The 23,335-nt window shown below is 46.7% G+C and overlaps 1 protein-coding gene across 1 annotated transcript in view; it reads left to right on the top strand.

Moving 5' to 3' along the window:
- The window catches only part of INO80 (INO80 complex ATPase subunit), a 1,945,052-nt gene that overhangs the window by 1,081,879 nt on the left and 839,838 nt on the right, over nucleotides 1-23,335 (top strand). The gene's annotated exons all lie outside the window — the stretch shown is intronic.

Consider the following 23,335-nt stretch of genomic DNA (forward strand, 5'->3'; position numbering starts at 1 on the left):
ACATGAAGAACATTTATAAATGCTCTCCGCAGTCTCCAGTCTTACCACCACTTGTCTTCTTATATTTTTGTATAAGTGTAAAATAAAAGGTTTGCCATCATATTTTTCATTAATATTGTTAAACCCTGAATATATCTGTCTATGCACATTACTTCTAGATACTTCTCAACGAGAAAAAGCTCTCTTTTGAAAACACACATTTAAATGTCAATCTTTTACTGAGGTTTTTCAAATTAATTGTAATTGACCCTCCAAAAAAGCATATGGTGCTGCACTAATCCTACCCTAAGAAAAAAAGTCAACAGCTAGCCATGTCAAGTTTTTATTATTTTTATAACCTCCTTTCGAATGGATTGTGTCCTTCCACCTATTCTACATCTTTAGATATTGTCCCTTCCAGCTTTAGCTGCTTTTGAAAAAAAGTTTAGGCAGAGGGCGCTGTGCATTGATGGGGTTGACTCGATATCTATCCCTCGAGGGCCTCCGTCTCGAGGTAGACGTCATCACTGGTACACATAGCACATGCAGAGCCTGTTAGATTCAGTTCCGTTTTTCCATGATTGCTAATGCTTCGAGAATTACGGCACACTGAAACTGTGACATATTCGAAATGGACTTGTCATCCACTTCATCAACCCCGAAGACAAGGTTTAAGAAGTGTCATGACTGCGGCGCCAAGATGTCTATAGCAGATCCCCATAGGGTGTGCCTCTGTTGCTTTGGTGTTGAGCACAGAATGGTGGACTGTTAGTCTTGAAAGTCTGACAGGTAAGGCATTGAAGGAGCCTAAGAGGAAGTTAGCAGCAGGTAGGCCGCCTACAAAATCCCCCTCGATGACTCGGTCGAAAAGGCACTCGTCTGACGAGTCGAGCAGCAACTCTCCTCGGAGTTAAAGGTCCAAAAGACGCTCCGGTTCTAGGAGTGGTTCACACCATTCCTCATTTTCGAGAAAGATAACGAATATGCGCCATAGGTCACCTTCCACTTCCTCTGATTCCTTGCCTAAGAGGAAAATTGCCTGCCCAAGTAAGTCACTGACTTCTGCCGAATTTGAGGTGTTGGAAAAAAATGCTGGAAATCTTCAAGAAAGCGGCCCCGGCACCCTCGAATGAGAAACTGAAATTCCATGCTCCTGTCGCGCCATCAAAAGCTGACAATGAAAGGGCTAAGGCAAAATCCTGTGTGCCCTCTAGCCCGGGAGACGAGCCTGAGACCCCTCGAGAACCGTTGAGGTCTCGACTCAACGACAGAAACAGTCCTCATTCGTCGAAGACTCCATCGAGTCAGGCGTTGAGCCCCTCAAAGGCTCCATCGACGCCAAAATCATCAAAGCCATCGACAACATCAGCGTCAAAGTCATCAATGCCATTACTGACGAAACCTTGCATCGAAGAAGGTTGAGAAAACCTACAAACCACTCCCTAGGAAGGATTTGTTCAAGTTGATGTCATGAACCGCCGGCTGCGCCCATTCTGAACTTTGTGGTCCCTGACCCATAGAGCTCTGAATTCCGTGATTCTTCCAACATGGTCGTTTGGTGCGGAACGCCGCTTGCCAGTCTTTACGCACTACGTTCAACATTCTACAAAGCAGACACACTCCAGCGGCACTGCGCGTCTCAATGCTACCGCTCGGAGCAGTCTGACGTGTGTTGCCGAAGTGCGCTCGGAACTTCCTTCCTAGTCCTGTTTTCCCGATTCCTTGAATCTACTTCCTCCTTTTTCCCTTCCTTGAACTTACCTTTCGATTCTTCTGGGATCCTGCGCTCGAGTCACGGCGTTCCGTGCCTCCGAGCTCGGACTTAATCTCCTTCCTGGTTCCTGGTATTGGACATCCGACCACCTCCTGGACTAGGACCGCTATCCCCACGCTGGAACCAGACGACCAGCACACAAGTCTCTACAAATCCCGGACCGTGCGAAAGAAGTCATCAAAGAAGGTCGCAAGTAAGGAAAGACAGGTGAGAAGGGGAGAGACTTGTGACAGATTGAGACGCCTAAAAAATGATACGAATACAGAGATGGAAGCCGCGGTTCAAGACCTCATGCGAGGTATGCAGGAATTAACCACTGAAGTCCAGAACCTTAAGGCAGAGAACGCTGCTTTTAAAGCAGCTAGTCTTGTCTCGTGATTCTGCTACTAAAGAAAGTGTCTTATTGGGAGGAGTTGTGGACAAATATGATGGCTCTTCAAAGAACCTTCATGCCTTCCTTGACTCATGTTTGGTGCTTTTCACCTTTAAGCCCTACTACTTTTCCACCCCAAGAGCCAAGGTGGGGTTTATGATCTCACACCTCACCGGTAACGCCTTAACCTGGGCAACCCCCCTAGTCAATTTGGGCGACACCCTCCTAGATGATTATGATGGATTCGTGGAAGCCCTAAAAGCCATGTTTGATCGCCCAGAGCTTGTTTACAGCGCTCAGGAACGACTACTTGAATTTCAACAAGGATCCCAGGATATGCTTACCTATCTGACCCGCTTTAAACAACTTGTAAAAGACGCTGATTGGTCCCAAGAAACCAGCTTCACCCTCTTTCGGAGAGGTCTAAATGAAGAAATAAAGGACGAGCTAGCCAGGGTAGCTCGCCCAAGCTCCTTCCAAGCCCTCATGGACCTCTCCCTACAAATTGACTTTCGAATCCAGGAAAGAAAGGCAGAGAAAAGAAAGTCTTAGTCAACATCTCAAAAGGCTGCCACACACCATTCATACCGACCATAGCCCGCAGCTTCTCCAACCCCGGATCCTGAACCCATGCAACTGGGTCTTCCGTGGACCCATTACTCCACAAGAAAGGATGCGCCGGATTCACACTGGACTGTGCATGTACTGCGCCTCCGATAAACAACTTGTGAGAGAGTGCCCTATCGCTCCACCACGGTGTTCGGGAAACTCCAGCTCCCAATCCTAGATGGGGCACAGTTTCGCGAGAAAGGTGTCTGCTCCACATCAATTCCTTCCTTGAACTCTCCTGGACAAAACAATCTTGTGATTCTACAAGCATTCCTATCGCCTTCCAAGAAATAATCCTACCCCATCTTGGCACTAGTGGATTGCAGAACCATGGACATATTCATAGATCATGATTGGGTCACTAGTCACAACATTCCCCACGAAACACGAGAGACTATGCAACCTGTTGAAGCTATTGATGGGAGATCCTTATCTTCAGGACCCATAACCCTTCAGACCAAAGAGATTCTTCTTTCTATTAATCAACACCAAGAAAGGATTAAATTTGATATCATAAGATCTGCTCACTATCCTATGGTTCTAGGCATGCCCCGGTTACAGAAGCATAACCCCTATATCAACTGGGCAGCAGGCTCTTTATTTCTTGGTTCAGAACATTGTATGTCCCACTGTTTGTCCCCAATCACTTTACCAAGTTCCTCCGAAGACTCTCAAGAAACTCAGCAAATTCCAGTCACCGTCTCTAACATTATCCGTATCCCCAGGGCCTACCAGGCATACGCAGATGTATTCTCAACAGCAATTGTTCAAGCTCTGCCACCCCACAGACCAGAGGTTTGTGCCATTGACACTGAACCTTCAGCCGTGATCCCCTTTGGAAGAATGTTTATTTTGTCAGAACCCGAAAAAAGGGCCCTCCGGGAATACCTGGACACCAACCTGGAAAATGGAACTATTAGACCATCCAAGTCCCCAGCGGGCGCGTCCCTTTTCTTCGTTCCTAAGAAGGATTCAAGGAGCTCAGGCCGTGTTTGGATTACCGTGGCCTTAACCAATGCACTCTCAAGGATCGTTACCCATTGCCTCTCATCTCGGAAATCCTGGAAGCAGTGAGAGGTGCAGTCATCTTCACAAAACCTAATCTCAGGGGTGCCTATCATCTTATTCGTATAAAAGAAGATGATGAATGGAAAACAGCCTTTAGAACGCCCTTCGGCCATTTTGAATACTTGGTCATGCCCTTTGGACTTGCTAATGCCCCTGCAATCTTCCAACGTTTCATGGATCGGGTAATTTCTGATATGTTGTTCCTCTTCGTCATTGTTTACTTAGACGACATACTGATCTACTCCAAGGACCATCTGGAACACGAAGAGCACGTAAGGGCAGTATTACAATGTTTACGAGAACACAAGCTCCTGGCCAAACCCGAGAAATGTCTTTTCCATGTATCAACTGTTCACTATCTCGGATTCGTTCTTAGCCCAAAGGGGATAAGGAGGGATTCTTCCAAGGTTGACTCCATTCTATCTTGGTCTGTTCCGACCACTGAAAAACAAATCCAATCCTTCCTGGGGTTTGCTAATTTCTACAGGAAATGTATACCCGCGTTCTCTGAGATTGTGCATCCCATTGTCACACTATTAAAGGAGGATACTCCCTTTCAGTGGACCACAGCCCAAGATTCAGCATTTCAACGGTTGAAGTCGGTATTCACACAAGTTCCCATCCTAGCTCAATCCGATACTAACTGACCTTTTCTTGTCGAAACTGATGCCTCCAACTAAGCCATCGGGGCAGTCCTGAAACAGGAACTTGGCGACAAGTTAGAACACCCCATCGCTTATCTCTCCCGCACCTTGACTCCCAGTGAAACTCAATATTCCGTCCTGGAGAAGGAATTGTTAGCCATTCGTCAAGCCTTCACTGAATGGCATCATCTCCTTCTGGGAGCCAAACACCCGATACAAGTTTGCACGGACCATCAGAATCTTCAAGTCCTACAATCTCTGGAATGTCGAAACAGTCGCCAAGCCCGTTGGGCCTTCTTTTTTGCCCAATACCAATTCCGAATCCATCATTTTCCAGGAACACAAAACATTATTGCCGGTGCCTTATCCAGACGTCCTGATTACGAAACCCTTGAGGACTGGACTTTTCCTAAGATGTTTCCCAACTCAATATTTGTTGCTCAAGCAATCGCTCTGCTGGTGGATATTTGTTAGGGAGAATTCTCTGTTAAGGCTAAATTCCCAAACCTAGTGAGTCCCCCAGCAGCTTTGCTGGATTTTTGGGGTTTATTTTTTTCTCGTGCTAAGAGTGAGACTCTTTTCCTCCCACTCTTAGGCATGATTTGAGAATGTCCTTTGACTGTGAATGTGTTTTATGGGCTATGGGGTATTTTACTCCATAGAGCTTCATGTGTTTTTGGTATGTGTGTTACACAGCACCCTCAGTGCAGTAACACAGGGGTGTCATAGTGACCCCCAAACATAGACTCCATACCCTCGGACTGACTACTGCCTCCCAGGGCATGTAAACTCACCATTGACTTTACTAGTCTCAAATTGTGAACAGAACCAGTACAAACCATCATATTGTGGAAGTACTGGTAGGGGTAATTCGATTGCCCCTGGGTCTGTTTTCCAAGGGGGCACTGTCCAGTCCCCCCTTGTCGAGTTTCTGGCTGGTGGCAGTGGATACCTCGCAAAATATTCCACCAGAATATTTCCTATGGAATTTTCCCATTGATTTTAAACGCACCACTTTTTGGTGCAATGTTAAAGATACCTCAGGGTTATTTATTTAATATTTATTCCCCGGTTGGGTCTTTTTTGCCAGGACTCAGTTTTAAAATGGCGTTTGTGTTCGCCTCTGAAACTCTAACCCAAGTCGAGCCCTTTGTTCCACTTTTTGGCGGGCTTCTCCACAGAAGCCCTCCAAATAGTGCCACTCTGTCTGGGGTCTACAGGATGTGTGGGAGGGGGACTAGGCACCCTGGACTGAGTTGCCTTGGAACCTCAAGTCGCACTCTTGTGTGATTGGCCCAGTGGTGAGCCGCCCGGCTCACCACTTAGCATGTTTGAGTGACAGCAAGGCTGTTGAATGGGGTTTTTTCTGCATCAAAGCAGGGCCTCGGGGACTGGAACTTCAGAAGTCGCCACAGGACCTAAAGAATCCAAAGAAGGGAGAAGCTGAGCCATCTACAACAACGACACCACCGGTGGAGCCCTGCTGTACGGACTCGCCACTTCCCCGACGACAGAGGAGATCTTCTTCCAGGAGAGTCTTCTTCCCTTTGAGCTGGTGGGACCAACCAGTTCGCCTTTTTCGCCTTCCTGGACGTCTCGTGGTCGAATCGCCCGTGCCAAGCACCCCGGCGGCCGGATAGCCTCGCTTCACCACTACCGCGAATAAAAGGGTTGTACCTTTTAATCGGGAACTCCGCGGCTGGTTTCTTCCCTGGCAATGCAACGACCTCCAGCTTTCTTCCTCGTCGAGATCATCTCTTCCTCAGGTCGAAGCCACAACTTGCACCCGCTACCACGAACAACTACCCCCGCTGGAGTTTTCTCACCATTTCAGGTACTGTGTCCCACCTGGTCTCCCTTGCAACAGATTGTCCAAGGTGTCCCGTAAATCCTTGACTTTCTAACTGGGTTGACCGCAGACCTGATAACTTTGCCTTTCTGAACTGATCCAACCTCTTTTTGACTTTTCTGCAAAGACTTTGAGTGCATTTCCACTGTGTGATCTTGGGCACATTCCGCCTTGCTTTCTCCAAGAGTGGGGCCTGGCCTATGAAATTTTGGCTCTACAGTAGACCCTGCCTTTCTTGACTTGCTGTGGTTTCTTAAGTGTTGGTAGGGAGTTCCACAGTTTAGCCGCTTTCACTGGGAAGCTGTTGTCTCCTATGGTGGAGCGTTTGTAATTGGCGACGGAGTGGCAGTCTTTATATGCTGTTCTTGTCGGTCCCTGAGAGGTCTGTCTGTGGAATCTGTCAATCAGGTAGATAGGGGTGGCGTTATTGAGGGCCTTGTGGGTGAGTGAAGCAGTTTTTAGGGAGATTTTATCTTTGATGGGGATCCAGTTGTTCTGTTGGCTATATACTGATATGATCTCTTCTGGAGATGCCCAGAGCCGCTCTAAGTGTGTTATTCTGGAGAATTTGTAGTTTACTAATGGTGGCTTTGGGGGACCCAAGATGAAGAGTGTTGCAGTAGTCCAGACGGGACAGTACAAGGGCTCTGGCAAGGGTCAAGCAGCTGGTATCAGATAGAAAAGGTTTGGCTGCGCAGATCAATTTGCACGTGTAGGCCGTGGAGGAGGCTAGTGAGTTCACCTGTCTATTGAAGGAGAAATTGGAATCCAGGTAGAAGCCCAATGTTTTAACTTCATGTCCCACCCTAATAGTGTTGCCATCAATCATGAAAGATGATTAGGCCGGGCTTAATTTCTTTAGGCTGGCAGTGGTGCCCAAGGTGATAAGTTCAGTTTTATCATCATTCAGACATAGACCGTGTGTGGCCATCCATGCCTGGATGATGATGTACACACTATTCACCAAGGCCTAATCCTTCCCATAATCTCCAGAAAGCGGAAGGAGGATCTGGGGATCATCTGCATAATTAGTGTAGATGATACCTAGATGATCCAGATCATCGAAAAGGGGCTTGGTAAATATATTGTACAGTGTAGGGGAGACACAGGATCCCTGAGGTGCACCAGAGGTGATGGGTATGGGGTCGGCTGCATCTGTTGGCGAGAAAACCCTCATGGTTCTGCCGTTAAGGAATAATCTAATCCATGTAATGGCCTCAGTGGAGAAGTGGTCGACCAAGTCAAATGCTGCAGAGAGGTCGAGTAAGGCAGCTTGGCCATTATCTCTGAGCAAATCAATCTGTGTTTTAAGGTCCATAAGGGCTGTCTCAGTCCCGTGTTGGGGACGGAAGCCTGATTGTCTGGTTCCTAGTAGGTGATGTTCTTTCAAATACTTCTGAATTTGTACATATGCGACTTTGTCCAGGATTTTAAGAAGGAATGATACGGTCGTTATGGGTCTGTAGTTTGTGGGCTTAGCCGGGTCAAGTGTGTTTTTTTTTTTTTTAGTAGGGGTAATACCAAAGATTGTTTTAGGTTAGTTGGGATGGATCCAGTGGAGAAGGAGGTGTTGATTAGCTTTGTGATGAATGGGGAGAGGTCGCGGGCAGGGTCTTTAATAAGCTGTGCCGGGCACAGGTCTCCCTGGCAGTTGGTGGGTTTCAAAGACAGGATGATTTTTTCAACTTCAAGTGTGGTCCCTTTGGTGAAGTTGAAGCAGGTAGGTTCCCTTGAAATCTGCTTTTCAGGTGATTTGGACAAGAGAGGGTTATTCAAGGAGGCTTTTTTGCAGGAGATTTTGTTTTGTAGAGTAGTGATTTTGTTGGCTAGGGCGTTTTGGATTTCAGTGCACCAATTCTTGTCTTTGGTGCAGGTATCTGGAGGTGTTATGGGAGTTTCTACTACTTTAAGAATAGAAAAAAGTTCCTTCATGTTTGAATTGGCCTATGAGATACAGGAGTCGAAAGAGGTACGTTTTGCTAGGACGATTTCTTTTTTGTACAAGGCTGCTAGTTTAGTGAGTTTAATTTTATTGACTGCAGATGGGTCTTTTTTCCAGGTGACCTCACAGTTTCTTTTTTGCTGTCTTAAGTTTTTAAGGAATGGTGTGTACCATTTGTTCAGATGCATTTTGGGCTTGCTTGGTCTGAGTTTGAGAGGGGCAATAAGGTCCAGGGAGGTGGACACATTTTATTATATTCCTCGACCAAAGTCTCAGTATCCAAGTTGTCAGGGAGTGTTTTGAGTGTAGGGAGTAAGTTCGGGAGGAGTCTCTCCGCAGTGATACTCTTTTTATTTCTTGTGAATGTGGGTGGAGCCCTATTGGAAGGCATAGGTGGAGGTCTAGTGGTGGAGAGCGAGAACGATACCAGGTGGTGGCCAGTCCAGGCGAGTTGGGAGATGTCAGTGATTTTAGCTAAGCAATTATAGTCAGCCACCCAATCTAGTATTCTACCTTTGTCATGGGTGGGTTTCCGACATCTTTGGGTAAAACCTAGTTCAGTAAGGGTATTAAGCGTGGTGATGGCGAGATGGTCTTCAGGGTCATTGAAACCCATGTTAAAGTCTCCGAGAGTACCTGAGTGGAATTTTTCAGGTTGGCGGATAAAATGGTATTAATATCCTCATCGAATGTGCCTATTGGGCCTGGAGGACGATAGATCACATGGATGTTGAGGGTTTGGGCATTAGTAATGGGGACTTTGACTGAGAGTAGTTTGCAGGAAGGGACATTGATGGTAGTAGCTAATCTCATGGTAAGACTACATTTACGAATAATGGCAACACCACCTCCTCTAGCGTTGGGTCGGTCTTGTCTCAAGATAGAGTAATTCTCAGGAACTGCAAGCATGAGCATGGGGCCTGCTGCCGGATGAAGCAATGTCTCAGTGATAGCAAGGAGGTCATGGTCTTCTTTAAGAATTAGGTCTGCAATTTCTGTTGCATGAGCTACTAGCGATCTAGCGTTCATCAGGGCTCCCTTAATTTGGGGGCTTACTGTAGTTATGGTGGTTAAGGTAGGAGTAGATTCCTGTGTTGATCTTGTATTGCTCTGGTTGGTAGGACAGAGTGGAGGTTTATATAGTGATTATGAACTTGTTTAGGTTTGTTTAGGCTGATGGAAGTGGAGCTTAGTCTATGTGCGGCGGGCATAGAGTGGGCAAGCGGCTCGTATATTTTAGCTAGTCTGGCTCTAAGTCTTAGGTTCCTGTCTATGGTGGGGCAGGGGGCATCAGTAGGTAGCACTGGAAGTACGTCATTTATAATTAGAGGTAAGCCACTGGTTGGTTTGGTGTTGGGTATGGTCGAGTACATAGTAGTCAGGTGTTGAAGCGGCATGGTGAGCAGTGCTATAATATTTAGGAGCAGGAGGCAGGCAAACAGGCTACTGAGCAGGGGGGGCATGCTAATGGTTATAGCGGGCATGTTCATGGAAGGTAAGTGGTCAGGCGCTTAGGAGAGATACTTGTATTTGGGCCGATACTGTGAATGTAGGTGGTTGTGATGCACATGGGTGGCACTGCGTGATAGTCTGGGGGCAGGATGCTAACAAGCAATATTAACCTCTCGTGCAGGATAGACATGCAACATGAGCAACCAGAAATCAGATAGGCAATTGGCCAGCATGATATGAACTAAGCAATAACTGGAATAGAACTGAGTTGAAGCAGCAACTTATATTAGCTAGCAGGCAAGGATGGCCTCTAGGGCGGAATAGATATCAAATAGGCAATTGGCCAGCATGATATGAACTAAGCAATAACTGGAATAGAACCGAGTTGAAGCAGCAGCTTATATTAGTTTGCAGGCAAAAGTGACCATTAGGTCGGAGTAAATGTGCATCATGAGCAGCAAATAATGAACACGAATAACAAGTAGGCGCGGAGGATATTGAGACAATAAACAAGTCAACAGAAGCAACTTGCGTACTAGTGCGAGCAGATAGGAAATGTAACGCGAGTCATGCAGGTACTAGGCAAGTCGAACACCGGCAGCGATGAGAGGATGGAGGTCTAAGGTCAGTGGGGGGAGCCTTTAGGAGGCATGCAGTATTGGCAGGTAAATTAGGTGGGTGCACGTCAGCGGATGGCTGTCGTTTGTAAATACCAGTACATTTGTGCTCGTAACAATGTCTAACGCATGCAGTATTTAACGACTTGTTGTAGTATCATAGTTGGGGAACTATGCAGGGTACAATTAGTTGACAAAGGTAATGGTACAGTTCGGGTGCCGATCGCACTGTGGTAAGCAGGAATTGCAGAAAAGTAGCGGAAAGTTGGCGGGTGGCTGTATATACGTGGGTAGACCGTTGGAATCACGAAAGTAAGTTCAGTTCTGGGGTCTCACCGTATTATGCTTAAGCAAGACGATAGGCACACTCGAGCACGACCAAGCTTGGTCAGGCTCAGTCAGTGGGTGTAACGCTCACCTGGCTCCCACGGAGGCGCTGGTCTTGTCTGGGTTGCTGTGGCCTCTTCAAGCGTGATGCGCAGAATTCGGACCACCGATTGAACAGGGCCCCCAAATCTTGCTTGTCTGGCCCGTAGGAATATCCTTCTGCAGATGAGAAAGGGGATTAACTGTCTGCTGAATAGTGTGCTTGCTCCCCCCTTTCTCCCTTCGTTCTTCTCTGACTTCCTCCAAAACCCCCGGTTTAAGCTCACCTTATGGTTTGGAAGGATGAACTCTCCATCCTGCTTCTGGTGCAGGGCCGCGCGTTCGTCCAGTTACTTCACTGGTTTTCAGAATGGCGCTGGCAAATCCACTTGACTTTTCTGAGCGATACGCGGTAAGTATGAAGATACAAAAGTTCAAGTGTGAGCCTCCTTTATGTTGTTTTTCCTAACCTGTGATCTGTCCTTTATTTCAGGTGCAGAACAAAGGCGATACGTTGAGGGGTTAAATTGCCGGTGGTAAAATCAGGTGAGTTAGTGATGAGGGCGACCCCTCTAAATGTCTTTATAATTCCCCAGTAATGTCTTTTGTCCTTTCCCCATAGAGGCCGGGGTGCGGTACCTGCCAAAGATGCAGCGCCGACCCGAGATGTGGAATGGTTCACCAAGAAAAGCCGGTAAGTAATATGGCTGAAAATTCTGCTTTCCTCTTGTGTTCCCTTGCTCACCTTTTGTCTCTTCTTCTCTCCCCTAGGTGCAGAGATGTGGCGACCGGTGCTGAGTGCCGCGATGGAGCCGGGCGGCGTCTCGGGAACAGGTGAGTGAAGCACGGCGCTGCAGCGAGCAACGCAGTGCTTTTAAATGGAAGTCTTCCTTCAGGAATGCTGGCGTGAAGATTCCGGATGCAGGTAAGAAGGTTGAATAAGTTCTTGGATTTCACCTTTCTCTTCTCTTCTCTTCTTTCCTTACAGGTGTTCCAGGTTCGAGGCGGGCGTGGCTGGAGTCCAGGTGCAGGAGCAGACATGGTGAGCGTTCAGCTGCTGGGATGCAGAACAACGCGAAGCACGTGTGGCTGTCCGGGCGTGGCTTAAATAGCCTTGGAAGAAGTTCCAGGTGAGTATTCTTCCACAGCCCCACCCAAGTAACAAAATAGTTCCTTCAGAAAAATAGTCCCTCCTAAGCCTCATTTGGCTTGGTTCTTCATGCAGCATGGTCTGCATCAGGTGAGTGTGCAGCATGGTCTGCTTCAGGTAAGTGCACCAAACACTTCCCCTTATGAGCCTAGCGCCTATGGCTCCAGGACTGATGTCCAACAAGAGCCTGGCACCAACGGCGCCAGGACAGAGTCCAAAGAGCCCCTATAAAGGGCTGCTGGGCTTTTCCCCGGGGGCGTGATGCCTGCTCCCGGGGGTGCTGGGCCTGGCCTGGTGCTCCGGGGGTAGGCATCATGACAGCGGGGTAGCCTTTGTCTGTTGCCTTCGTGAGGGGCCGGCTTCACCTGCCGGTGCAGCCCGATTGGTTAAGGTGTAGCAGGCAACCAATCAAAGGGCAACAAGCTTCTGGGGCTTCACAACAAAGCAAAGTGGGTGAGAGGAAGCGGCGGCGGCCATCTTTAAAAGGCAAAAACCCCGTGTTTTTGCATTATCAAATCTAGATGTTATGGACTTCGTTTTTAGTGTCCGTGCAGCGCAGGGGACTGGTATGCTTGTTATGGTTACACAAGCTGAGGCTTTCAATTACAAAATAAAACGGGCAAATTTCGATGTGTTGAGGTGAGGATGCCTAAATTGCATACAACAATTCGGATCATTCTGCTATCAAGACCAGTCCTTTCTTCTGTAGTTAAGGATTTCATCCTTCAGTCCTACCATCCGTTCTCCCGCATCCTGCCCCATTTCCGGCAGTTGATTCCTGGATTGAAACACTAATCAGTGTGCACAAAGAAGCAAAGGAACACCTAGAAAAAGCCTGAAGAGACGTGAAACAATGTGCAGACTCCAAAAGAAGGCCTGGGCCTTCAAATTCAATTGGCGATAAGGTCTGGTTATCCTCAAAACTCCTTCCTCGGCACCTACGACCAAATAAATTGGCTCCCAGATATTACGGACCCTTTTATATAAAGGAAATTGTTAACCGAGTGGCCTTCGACTCCGACTACCAGAGTCATGGAAAAGGATTCATCCAGTCTTCCACACTTCTTTGTTAAAACCATATGTTCAGCCCTCTCGAACTGCTTGAGGATCCACCCCAGTGATTATCAATGATCAACTCGAATATGAGGTCTCCAGAATTTGTGACTCGAGGTACCGACGTAGTCTACTACAGTATTTGGTCGAGTGGAAGGATATCCTCCCAGTGAGCGCACCTGGGAACCAGTGTCATACATGAATGCCCCCCCCGGCTGATACGAAGATTCCATCTCATCCATCCAGGCAAACCCGGAGAAGCTGGGTTTCGGAGGAGGCATACTGTCATGAACCGCCGCCTGCGCCCATTCTGGACTGCGTGGTCCCTGACCTATAGAGGACTGAATTCCGTGATCCTTCGAAACATGGCCGTTTGGTGCAGAATGCAGCTTGCCAGTCTTTACGCGCTACATTCAACATTCTACAAAGCAAACACCCCCCCCGCGGCTCTGCGCGTCTCAACGCTACCGCTCGGAGCAGTCTGACGTGTGTTTTGACGAAGATCGCTCGGAACTTCCTTCCTCGTCCTGTTTTCACGATTCCTTGAATCTACTTCCTCCTTTTTCCCCTTCCTCGAACTTACCTTTTGATTCTTCCGGGATCCTCTCCTGCGCTCCAGTCACGGCGTTCCGTGCCTCCAAGCTCGGATTTAATCTCCTTCCTGGTTCCTGGTATTGGACATCTGACTGCTTCCTGGAGTAGGACCGCTATCCCCACGCTGGAACCAGACGACCAGCACACGAGTTTCTACAAATCCCGGACCGTGCGAAAGAAGTCATCAAAGAAGGTTGCAAGTAAAAAAAGACAGGTGAGAAGGGGAGAGACTTGTGACAGTTGAAGGCATGGTATGAAACAGTAAGACAGACACAAGTTACCACAGTACAAGGGCGTTTATTGAACTTCAATTGGGTTTGAAAAACACCTATCCAATCCTAAATCTAAAGATGGGAGCAAGCTGTAACCATCAAACAATAACGCAGTCCTAGTGGTGTCTTGTCAAAATAAAGGTGCCTATGCTAATAAACCTATTGCTAGTCCTTACTTCTAAATACAAATGGTGTGCGAAACAATGTTATACAAAAGAACATTTTTCAAGAAATGATATGTCAGAATAGTCAAGCCGATAGCTTCCCTTCTCCATATTTTCTGCACGGGACAAGGTGGCACACTCAAGCTTTGCACATAATCTAACTTTTTTAGCCTGAGGATGCAGTTCAAAATCTCACTATCCGAACCTTCTGTGCCAAAGTCTCTTGGCCATTAAAAGTCACTAACTTCAGAGGGCCTGATGCGATAAACATGCAAAGTCCCTTTCTCCTCAGGATTCTCGTATGCGCAACTTCTCTGGTGATTCACTTTTCACCCTGGGTCCCCCTCTGCCGGGCTCAGACCCACTTTATCACAAAACCTTGAATTAGTCTCCCTTCGCCAGGCTTGGACCAATTTAGCTAGTTTTCCAAACTTTCTTTACTGTATCAAAATCAGAAGCGTTTGACTGTGCGCAAGATTTTGCTTGACCCGTCGCAGGAACACTTTGATTTACAATTCCTTACAACTCTTTAACTTTCACTTCTGCCACGTCTCAGCTGGATACCTTACAGAGAACTTTGATTGAGCGCACACGTGGTGGCGACCCACTCTGTCAAAAGTGTTGTATCTTTTCAATTCAGGGTTCAAACACTGTACTTGCATATTTTATCACACTATTTTTAACAATGTTCATTCCAGCGCTTGCCACACATTGTTGCTGCTTGGAACCTTGGCTTTATCACAGACCGGTCTTGTATCAATCTCCCCAACTCACTGGCTGTGTTGATTTCACTGATGCTGCTTTGTTCTTGGAGCCAAGGACGGTACCACGGCGGCTGCTGCTTCTCCCCGCCTTGATTAATGACTCAGGAGGGCCCCGGGTATCTCCGACACACAATGCAGGATTGTTGTGCCTGGTTTCCTGGTCTTAGGCTTTCTAATTTTCGAGGGGTCTTGAAAGTAGCGGTTCCTTGTCAAAAAAGTCAAGGGAATTTCCTTCTTGGTAATCCCCTCCTATTGTGCCGTCTTTCTTCTCTCATTCAGCTGCCGTTTCGAAACTGCTATTTTCTTGTGTGCTCTCGCCCAGAGTGCTCTCTTCCTCCACCTTTTATCCATGTGGTGAAGTTTAATGGAAGGCAGCTGTGAGTAATTGACAGTAATTGCCTGACCTCGCCTGACCAATGCATTGGGACATGTCAGGTACATTGCTCGTTTGTTAGTCTGTTTTCTCCAATAGCGGTCTGTCCGTGTGAAAGTGTTTATGTTGGAAAAGGGTGCAGGGGGTAAGAGTTCCGATGTATCCTACTTGGTAGGATGGGTTTAAGCTGTCACAGGGAAGGGGATACCATGTCTCCCCATCCGGTGTCCCACTCCCCAAACACCCCTCAACCAGGTGTTCCTCCCGCACTGGTCCACCCCCATGAACTGGATCCAAAAGCGATGGCTGTGTCCTGGCCACCTGGGTGACAGATCCCCAGGGACTAGTGGTCGAGACACCTTTTGGTTTCTCACAAAGTCCTTATCCTCCATTTATGAGTAACATGAGCCATCTGACCAGGATACTCCTCCATTTGGATTAGAGTTTGGAACACCCAATGTTCCTGAGACCCTCATTTCGGAGAGGTCCAGAATTAAAGACTTGTATTAGAACCTACAGTCAGCAAGTGGCATAGACACATCGCCAGAGCTGGAATTTGGCAAGCCAGACCTGGCAGAGCATGCAGATGCTTCATATTTATGTCCAGGGTGATTGACTTTTTGGGATGGGGCAGTCCTGCTCCACCCTTTGAACAGGACGGCCTTACTGATATTCTTGATAAGGGACTTCAGAAGGACCTTGTACGTTTTCATGTTGCCCTACAGAAGAGGGTTAAAGCAATTTGGGGTGCACCGGAAACAAGGCCAGCCGTCAATAAAAACCTCACCAAAAAGTACATGCCCTCAAGTAGCGATCCAGACTACTTGTCTAAACACACAACACCAGAAAGCCCAGTAGTTCAGGCAGCTACTTCAACATCCAAGCAAGCGGCATATCCAACCATACCGTTGGATAAGGACGATAAACGTTTTGATGCAATGGCGAAAAAAGCTGTTTAATGCCGGAAGCATGGGGCTAAAATCAGCTAATGCCACTTACGCTCTAGCGAAATTCTCGTTCACCTTGTGGGAGTGCATTTCCATGGCGGCTGAACACATTCCAGAAGGAGAAAAGAGAGATGGCTTCCTCAACATTGTGAGAGACGGAAAGGAGGCGCTGTGTGAGTCTCTTCAGTCAGGCTTGGACTCTAAAAACAGCATCAGCAGAACCATAGCGGCGAGCACAGGGATACACAGATTTAAATCGTTGCGGGAGTCTGAATTTGCACCAGTCGTGCAGTCCATACTACTTAACATGCCCTTTGACGACCTCTCTGCTGTTTGGCAGCAATGCTGACGAGAGCCTGGAGTAGCTGCAGACCTCGAATGTGGCAGCCACATCGCTTGGCGCCTCTGTCAGACAGCCAAAACTGTGCTCCCCAGTGGACCTGCTTGAAGGGGTATGTCCTTTCATAACTACTCCTCTTTTGGTAGAGCGAGCGGACTGGCCGGTTAAAGTGGCTGAAAAAAGATCCCTTGTGGTGAGTGGGGAGATGTGCCAAGTTTGCCCAAGCAACAGATACTTTGCTCTCAGCTGCTGCTTTAACGGCCTCAAAACCTCTCTGAGGCATTAACTCACAAAACCCTGGTGGGAGTCAGACTCTCACAGCATCTGCAATAATGGTATTGCATTACTGAAGATGAGTGGGCATCGGAAACAGTTGGGTGATTGGGGGTGGGCACCGCTAGTTGTTTGCTGATAGTTCCATTTTAATTGTTCAAAGTTGTCCATATCGGAGCACACCTAGAGACCTTGGCACAAGGTTACCAATGACTGAGAAAAGAAAGAACAAAAAACTAATCTAATACCAGGTGGGCTCACGTTAAGCTCTTCTCTGGAGCTGCAATATGCTATGTTAACATCACTTTGTGTCTAGAGTTCTATTATGAATTGAAAGACAAAAGATATGTTTTTTTCATGCTCCAAAATTTAATTGGAAGGCTAGAAATTCCTCCAACAATTCAGTTGCCATTACATGTAATTGCCAATGCATTTCAGACTATGTCCGTCTTCAGAGCTTAAGGCACTGCATAAAGTTATTCACATACATTATTGTAGTACAGTAAGGTTCAACCAATCAGTCCGACAAATCAATGTGTATTTACATATGAGGAATTAGTGTCAACATGTCATTGAAAGCATTACTGTAATAAAAATCATAAATGACCCATTCATATCAATATAACACATTCAATTGCACATACTGTGTGTGATTAGGGTGCAGTAGTGTAGAATCAGGGAGAAAATTGGACAGCAATCTGTTAGAATTCTCCAATAAAGGTACTCTTTACGGCAATTCATCCATGTAATAATTTACATTAGAAAATTCCCCTGATTGTGTGGCCATGTGGCCTGTAGTATTATGCGTGTTTGGTATCTCAAAGCGGCATGAATTTGAAAACAACCAAAAGCATTTGCACTCAGTATTATGAATCTTAAAAAGGCTCGATGTTACCATGTAACTCGAAGTAGTTCTGCCTACCTCAGGTGCAGCTGCAGTGCTTTTCTGAGTTGCGCTGTATTAGGTAAAGATCAAAGAGATCCCCATCAGTTATTCTATATTCATAACCTGCTAACAAATAGTGTAGTCCTCATCTGTTCCCTGCTGGTGCTTACCTGCTGTTCTTAAAGTTCTATTACACGCTGCTCGGAGAAGCCGGCGCCTGTCGCGGGGTGCTCTGTATACAGAGACCCTTGGTGTTGCCAGGCGACACGACGCTTGGCGTCTTCCAGCATGCTGACGTAGAGAAAGTTTCACATTGCGATCGTCCTTGGATACAGGGCCCAATAGCTTTGAAATATAAGTAGAATGCAGTAATATCGCACTGTTCAATCGGCATAATGATTATAATGATGAATGCCTCCTGTAAAGGTAGGCATGGAATGTTCAGCTTTGGACCTGGCGCTGCTAGGCGATGCAACGCCACCCATTCACAACGCAGTGACGTGGCACTCGCCCTGCGTCCTGCAGGTTCCTGTGGCCAGGGCCTACGGGATGCCAGGTCCTCAATGGTAGGATGTCCTACGATGTTGCAGTATGCTGTGCAGCGGATCGTTGTGCATAAGGCTTAAAGGATAACCATCCTGATGCAGGTAGATCTATTATTATGGCTAAACTGACTAGTCAGCATTGGTCGATGTATGTCTATCATAGTATGATGCGGCGTGATTCGAAATCACAGGCACGTCAGTAAATATGCTACAAAACTCTTTCTCTGTTGTAAATGGTTTGAACACTAATTGCATGGTAATAGCATAATGCCTCATGATACTTCATGGTATAACCGTCATAATACATATCACTCGTCTTGTTGCGGGTATGTACCCCAAACTATAATAGTACATTTGTAGGTAGAACAAATATATTATCTCCTCATCATGTAAACTTACTCATAAGGGTATAACATAATAATGTGGTGAAATTAGGTAATGTATATTAATCATTATTTCTGCAACATAACTTGTGTACCAAATCAAAAGTATATCTGAAAGTCTACTGCAATACTCAACATCACTATGGAAGATGAATTAAACTCTCATTCTTGATGATGAATATAACATCAATTGTATAGTCATATCCGAATACCTCATGAGGTCTGCATAATCTGTCATAATACATGTCACCCTGATGTTTACACCTAACTATAATTTGTAAGTTCACAGGTAGCACATATAATTTATTTCTTCATTAATCCCCCCTGGTGTGATGGAATACAGCTGATCAATCCAGTATGTTTCCTGTTGATCCTGATGTTTGCCTAGGTTTTCATGTGCATTGTGTTTCACCACCTCAACTACCTGAAACTGTATCTGGTTGATGTTGTCTGTTTTGTCACTCCAATGTCTTGCATCCGCCGAATTGGTATGTATGTTCTGATACATGACCTGTGTTCCTTCCACTGCATCTTTCCTTGTCGTTTGGACTGACTTACATAATGCATGCCACCAGGGCACTTGATGGCATAAATTATTTTCAGTGTGTCGCAGGTGGCATAGCTGTTGATTTTAATCTTCTCTCCCGTTTGTGGATGGTTAATTGAGTCTCCTTTGGTTATGAAACCACAATTGCTGCAGTGTAGACAAGGCAACCGTCCTTTCCTGGATGTAATCGGTGATTTGGTGGGTGTCCTGTTTTTGAATAATCTGTCTCTAAAGTTTGCACTCTTCTAGTAAGCAAATATAGGATCATCTTTAAATGCTCAACCATTGAGTCACTGGTTAGTGTGCACCAATTCTTGTTAATTACAGATTTGATGCGACTGCTTTGGATGGAGTAGCAGGACACAAAGACAAGTGGTGGTGTTGCTTCATTTGATCTTATTTTGTGTATTGGTGCCGTGATCCGGTCTTTTGCAGTTTGTATCTCTTCTGTTTTGTAACCACATAGTTCAAACTTGTTGCCCATGTTCTTTATTTCTCTCTCATATGACACTGGGCCTCATTACAACCCAGGCGGAAAACCATGGTGCTAACAGCACCATGGTCCATGCCGGTAACTCACCGACTTCGCCATGGAGAAAGGGGGAATTACCACACCATTACAAGGTTGGCGGGGCGGTAATTCCCCCTTCCCCGTTCCCATTTTTGCCCCATGGGGCTCAATGGGAATGGGGAAGGCGCCAAGTACGGTACCGCAAATTGCGGTACCGTACTTAGCACCAAGGTCCCTTTGCGGGTCCCTACTTTAACGGCTGGCGTAACCAGTCGTTAAGGTCGGTTCCCGCAAAGGGACCTCGTAATCGGGCACTAATGGGTTAACGGCACCGCAGCCTTTTATGGCGCCGTTAACCCATTAGCGCCAGGGTCGTAATGAGGCCCACTGGGTCATTTACAATTCGCTTTACTCGCATCATTTGACTGAAAGGGAAGTTCTTAATTAAGCTGGGCTGATGAAAACTCAGACGGTGCAAAAGGTTGTTCCGGTCCGTCTCCTTGCGAAAAATGTTTGTCGGGTATTTCTCTTGTTGTACTTGTATTTAAATACATCAAGAAAATGTATCTGTCGTGGAGCTTTCTCTAGTGAATTGAATCCTTGAATCTATCGTGTTTAAATATCCAAAGTAGTCTTGCATGCTTTCCTTTGAGCCTATCCAAATACCAAAAATTTCGTCAATACCACAAACCCAAAGTAATATTAAATTCCGCCATACTGCTTGATCTAGAATGTTCTCTTTTGAACCTGTGCATAAAGCAATTGGCATATGTGGGGGCTTTGGTGGTCCCCATCAATGTTCCTAAGGTCTGTAGGTAGAACTGGTTTCTGTATTGGAAATACAAGTTTTCTGAAATGAATTGGAGAACCAGAATGAATTCTTTCATCGCTCTCGTGTCTCCCTCATTAAGCAAGAACCATTGGAAACAGTTGCCCATGGTTACTGCCTACTCTTTTTAAGAAAGCCTCGGGTTCATCCACCGGGGAGCCACTCATTCAAAGTTCCAGATCCATTCCTTTTGCAGGAAATTACGATCCTGCAAGAGAAAGGTACTGTAGAACCAGTACCTGTGACAGAGAGGAACAAAGGGTGGTACTCTTCCCTATTTCCTAATCCCCCAAAAAGGACTGAGGATTGAGACCCATCATGGACTTGAGATGCTTGAACAAGTTCCTCAGGAAGTACAAGTTCAAGATGGTCACTCTTTCTCTGATCCTTCAGGCCCTCCAGTTTCAGGACTGGATGATGTAATTGGATCTTCTGGTTGCTTGATTTCATGTGCCTATCCATCACAAGCACAGGATGTTCCGGAGTTTCGCTGTTTGCGGTTCTCACTGTTGTTTCGAAGTTCTGCCATTCGGGCTGACCTCTGCCTGAGCCTTTTTACCAAGTTGGTGACAGTGAGTCTTGGGAGAGGGGGCATTCACATCTACCCCTACCTGGATGATTGGCTAATCAGGGCCCGTTCTCTCAAACAGGCCCTGGAACATCTCAGGGTAACCTGCCACTCTCTCCACAGACTGGGCTTATCCCTCAATTACAAGAAGTCCCACATGATGCCATCTCAAAGACTCCAGTTCATCGGATCAGTCCTGGATGCAAACTTGGGAAAAGCCTTGCCTCCCAAGGTGAGGACTCAGCACATTCTGCAGATGGTCACCAAATTCCAGAGTGCCCAGCGTCTTCAGGCCTTTGACTTTTCGAGGTTGCTCGGCCTCATGGCGTCCTAAATTTTCCTGGTGCCAGAGGCTCGCCTGAGAATGGGATCCCTCCAATGGACTCTCAGGACACAGTGGTCTCAATTCTCAGGCAAGATCACAGACCTGCTTCAGGTTCCAATCAGGGTCACACAGGATCTCCTGTGGTGGGCCTGCGAGGACAACATCCTGAAAGGAGAATCTTTTTGGCCACCATGGCAAGAGATAACTGTAGTTACGAATGCCTCACTCACAGCTTGGCGAGCCCACACTAATGATCTGACGGTTAACGGGTGTTGGTCTCCATCAGTGTCCAAACTACACATCAAGCTTTTGGAGCTGAGGGCAATCAGACTTGCGCTGAAGGCCTTTCTGCTCTCTGTACGGGGAAAGAATGTCCTGAGAATGACAGACAACACAGTGGCCATGTACTACCTCAACAAGAGAGGGTCACTACTACTGTGCAGAGAGGCAATGTAGCTCTGGTTCTGGGCAATTCGAGAAGGAATCTCTCTATCGGCAGTTCAGCTAACCGGAGAGGAGTACACTGCGGCGGACGCTCTGAGCAGGCAGAGCACTGTCTCCCACAAGTGGAACTAGCTCAGGAAGTCCTTCAATAGAGCTTCACCCTTTGGGGAACCCATCAGGTGGATCTGTTGGCGACCAGTGTCAACGCGAAGTGTGAACTGTTCTGCTCCAGGGAATTTCACCCAAGAGGAGTCTAGGGGACGCGTTCGTATTGGACTGGGAGTTGCCACTTCTGTATGCTTTTCCTCCAGTCCCCGTCATTTCTCAATTCATTAGGAGGTTGAGAAAGTTCAGGAAATCCATGATCCTAATTGCTCTGGATTGGGCAAGGAGGACGTGGTACCCGGACCAATGCTTCTTCCACAAAGAGAAGACCTTCTCTCACGAGAGGCGGGTTGGGTTCTCTATCGAGCGGTGAAGACACTCAACCTTCACGCATGGTTTCTGAGAGATTGAGATATAATTGAGATTTGAGACCTCCTGGATGACGTAATGGAGATGTTGCTTTCGTCCAGAAGGCCAGCAACAAAATCCTTGTACTGCTGCCGTTGGAACACATTCTGCAGCTGGTGCAGGGAAAAGAATTTGGACCCTTTTCAGTGGAATTACACCTATGGTGGTGTCTTTCTTATTACACCTGGCAAATCTGGAGCTCCAGATTGGAAACATCAAAGAGTACTTGGTGGCGCTTTCGATCTTCAAGCGCACGTCAGAAGAGGTCTCATACCTCAAGATGCTGTTGGTTATACAATTTCTAAAGGGGCTCACTAATGTGTTCTCTCCTTCACCCTTACAAAATATCTTCATGAACATATGTGCATGTAGATTATGTGTGGGACATCTGTGTATATTGTCTTAAAGTGTATTGTTTTCACAAGGAATGAGTTGGTAGGAAGTTTAACAGTGGTCCCTACATTAATTGAATGATGTTATGTTGTGAGTTATACAGCTCATGGTATCCAGGCGTTCTGGCAGATCTGAAAAGGAAGGAGGACTGGGACGGCTTAGTTAGTGGGATAGAGAGGGAAAGTGCTAGAGAGCTTTGATGCGCTGCTGGTGGCCTCAGTTCAGAAGAAATTGTCACTGTATGCTGGGTTTGTTTTTAGTTGGTTCGGGTTAGGTGATGGTTGTTGCATGATTGTGTGTGGGATGATTTGCATTTAATTGGTTTAGTTTTCTGTGTTGTGTTTAGTTGGGTTTTGTTGAGTGTGTGCATTTTGGGGTGGTTGTATGTTTTTGCTGCAGTAGAGGTATTTGTGTGTTTTGTTTGGTTGACTGCGAGTATGCAGTATATTGAAATGTTTTAAGTAGGGTTAGTTAGTGATGTTAGTAGTGTGACTATTCACAAAATGTAGTCACTTCTACCCAAAGGGGAGCCCTTTTCCATGAGGCTAGGGAGGTGTGGCGGCTACCCAATAGTCCCCCTAGGGGTGGTTTAATGTGGGAGGACCTCATGGGGAGGGACCCCCCCCTCTGGGAGAAAAGGACAATCAACTGGGGTACAGCCCATTGAATGTTGTCACCTCCCAACATTCCATAGCCCTCCCCACTGTTTAGAACCACTACATTGAAGGCAAACCTATGTATTATGGTGACATAGAAGCTATAGCCAAAAGTACTAGTGTTGGGCAGAA

Source organism: Ambystoma mexicanum, chromosome 14, assembly GCF_040938575.1.
Source record: "Ambystoma mexicanum isolate Mex_15411 chromosome 14, UKY_AmexF1_1, whole genome shotgun sequence".
NCBI classification, from domain to species: Eukaryota; Metazoa; Chordata; class Amphibia; order Caudata; family Ambystomatidae; genus Ambystoma; species Ambystoma mexicanum.